Here is a 3,741-nt window from a genome sequence, read left to right on the forward strand (position 1 = left end):
TCTTCTGAGAAAATGTCCACTCCATCAGCCTGCTCTAAGAAGTCTATCACACATGAGAGCTGAATTCGAACCCTGAGAAAGTAAACATTTGGGGAAGCCAAATATTGTCTCGAAAACTGGCAAGGGCGAAGAAAATTCTGGAGTAATACATAACAGAAAAATGGCTTCCTAACTGCCTCCAATCTTTTCCTATACAACCTTTTTTAGCATGCCAGAGGTGCTGGCTACATTCACAAACAAAACAAACTAAAATAAAATTAATTCATTTCTGTGCCCCAAATTTTGGGGGAGGTTAAATGCTCATCCCCTAAATTTTAGCTATTGACTTGCTGATTTACTTAAGGTAGATTAAGTCATTTGTTTTTATATATTTCAGTTTTAATATACTTTAAGGAGGTAGTTATCAATCTTTGCTGCACATTTGAAGCAAGTGTGAGAAGCTTTTAACAACCTAACACCCAGGCTGCACCCCAAGCTAATCAAATCAGAGTTTCTGCGAGTGTGCCCCAGGCATTAGTGCTTTGTAAACTTCTTATGTGATTCCATTGCAGAGTCAAGGTCTAGAGTCACTGCTCAAAACTAATATTTACATTTGTTCATGCCTCTCATGAAAATTATAAAAAAGAAACGAAAGGAATGTAAGCTAGAAAGAAAAATTTACCCTATAAAGAATAAAAGGACTTGAGTGATAATTATATTATTTTCAGCTCTTGCCAGATAAATGCCTGTGTTAAATCCAGCTTCTTTAGTTAGAATAGCCCTCAGTGTTTCATTCTCCAGCACCTGGCTAGAATTTAATCTAGAAAGAACAAAAGACAAATTGTAGAAATCTTTCTGTAAGATGCATCTCCTAGCATAGGAGGAAGGGCACTGATCAGTTCTACCTTAAGAAGAAAAGTAAGTGAACTTCAATGCAGCTGGAAAGGTTTCATCAGCTGGTTTTGATCATTTCTGAGAGTACTGGTTTTTCTATGTCTGTCAATGAGGGGGAAAAAAAACAATACAAGAAACTGACTCTCATTCCTCCACTTCCACCTGAAGACCAGCAGTATGTTTTGAAATCTACCAGAGGTCATGTAGGACAATCCCGGAAGAGAAGAGACTGGGGGTGATGCCATTGGAAGCAGGGAGACTTAAAAAAGATTCCATGAGCTCCTTCTGCTCCCATACTGGAAAAGATAATTAAAAGTGGAGAGGATTAGCTAGTCCCTCCACCCTCTTGCAGACACACTAACAGGTGGCAGAACGTCTAATGGGGTGGGTCAGTAATGTTATGGATGGTACACTGGCTGCTGTAGCCATGGAAGTGCTACTAAAAACTCGGTGCTCTACTTTGGCCCAGAAAACTCCCATATCACAGGCCTCCTACATTGCTGGGAGCCAGATCTATGCCCCCCAGGCAGGAGAATGGAAGATACACTGTTATCAAGTGGGCTTCATCCCAAAGGCACAGAGATAGTTTAACATAAGCAAATTGATTAATGTGATACACCACATAAACAAAATAAAGAATAAAAATCATATAATCTTATCAATAGAGGCAGAAAAGGCATTTGACAAGATATGACATTCACTTATGATTAAAACACTTAATAAAACAGGTGTAGAAGGAAATTACTTCAACATAATAAAGGCCATATATGACAAACCCTCAGCTAACATCATACTCAATGGTGAAAAACTGAAAACCTAAGATCAGCAACAAGACAAGGCTGTCCACTGTCACCACTCTTATTCAGTATTACATTGGAAGTCTAAGCTAGAGCTGTCAGGCAAGAGAAAGAAATAAAGGCATCCAAACAGGGAATGAAGAAGTCAAATTGTCACTTTTTGCAAATGATATGATTCTCTATAGAGAAAACCCTAAAAACTCCACTAAAAAACTATTAGAAACAATAAACAAATACAGTAAAGTTTCAGGATACAAAATCAATATCTTATACTCTAATAATGGATCTTCAGAAAAAAATTTTTAAAAAGTCCCTTTTACAATTGCAACAAAAAGAATAAAATGCCTAAGAATAAACCTAATAAGGCATATGAAGGACCTATACACTGAGAACTATAGGCATTATTAAAAGAAATTGAAGAAGACACAAAGAAATAGAAAGATATTTTGTGTTCCTGTATTGGAAGAATCAACTTAATTACAATGACCTTATTACCTAAAACATACAGATTTAATACAATCCCCATCAAAATTCCAATGGCATTCTTTAAAGACATAGAACAAAAAGCCATCAGATTTGTAGGGAAGCACAAAAGACTCCAAATAGCCAAAGCTATTCTGAGAAAAAAAAATAAGGCCGGAGGTATCATTCTGCCTGACTTCAAATTGTTGCTTTACACTATAAAGCAACAATAATCAAAACAGCATGGAGTTGGCAGAAAAACAGACACACAGACCAATGGAATAGAACTGAGAGTCTAGAAATAAACTTCCATATACACGGACAAATAATTTTCAACAAAGGAGCCAAAACCATACATAAAGGAAATCCTATTCAATAAAAGGTGCTGAGAAAATTGGAAAGCCACATGCAAAAGACTGAAACTACACTGTTATCTGTCACTATACACCAAAATTAACTCAAAATTGATCAAAGACCTGAATATAAGTCCTGAAACAATAAATTGCATAGAAGAAAACATAAGTACTAAACTCATGGATCTTGGTTTTAGAGAGAATTTTGTGAATTCGACCTCAATGGCAAGGGAAGTAAAAGCAAAAATAAATGAATGAGATTATATCAAACTATAAAATGAGACTATATTTGCACAGCAAAAGAAATCATCAATAAGACAAAGAGGCAACCATCCAAATAAGAAAAGATATTTGCAAATGCCTCCGATAAGAGCCTGATGTCCAAAATATACAAAGAACTCATACAACTCAACGAAGAAAAAAAAAATCAAACAATTCAATTAAAAAATGGACAGAAGACCTGATCAGACACTTCTTCCATGAAGTATACAAATGGCCAACAGACATACAAAAAGATGCTCAACTTCGCTAGCTATTAGGAAAAGGCAAAACAAAATGCCAGTGAGATCCCACCTCACACCTGTTAGAATGGCTATCATCAACAGGACAGATAATAAGTGTTGGAGAGGTTGTGGAGGGAAAAGCACCCTCATATACTACTGTTGGGAGCGTAAATTGGTACAGCCACTATGGAAAACAGTATGGAGGTTTTCAAAAAACTAAGAATAGAATTACCATATGACCCAGTAATCCCTCTTCTGGGGATTTATCCAAAAATTTTGAAAACATTTATTTACAAAAATATATGCATCCAAATGTTCATAGCAGCATTATTCATGATGGCCAAGACATGGAAACAACAGAAGTGTCTTTTGATAGATGATTGATAAAGAAGATATGGTACATATATACAATTGAATGTTATTCAGCCATGAGAAAAGATGAAATGCTGCCATTTGTGACAACATGTTTGTATTCTGAGATTATCATGCTAAGCAAAATAAGTCAGCAGAAAAAGTCAAGAACTATATGATTTCACTCATATGTGGGATATATAACTGAAAACAAGTGAACATGACAAACAAACTCATGGGCGCAGACAGTGAATTAGTGGTTACCAGAGGGAAGGGGGTGGTGGGGAGGTAGTTAGGCATGAAGGGGGTCAAATATTTGGTGACGGAAGGAAATTTAACTTTGGGTGGTGAACACACAATGTAATGTACATATGACATATTATTGCATTGTACACATGAAAC

This window comes from Pteropus vampyrus, unplaced genomic scaffold, assembly GCF_000151845.1.
Source record: "Pteropus vampyrus isolate Shadow unplaced genomic scaffold, Pvam_2.0 Scaffold71, whole genome shotgun sequence".
In the NCBI taxonomy this organism is placed as follows: Eukaryota; Metazoa; Chordata; class Mammalia; order Chiroptera; family Pteropodidae; genus Pteropus; species Pteropus vampyrus.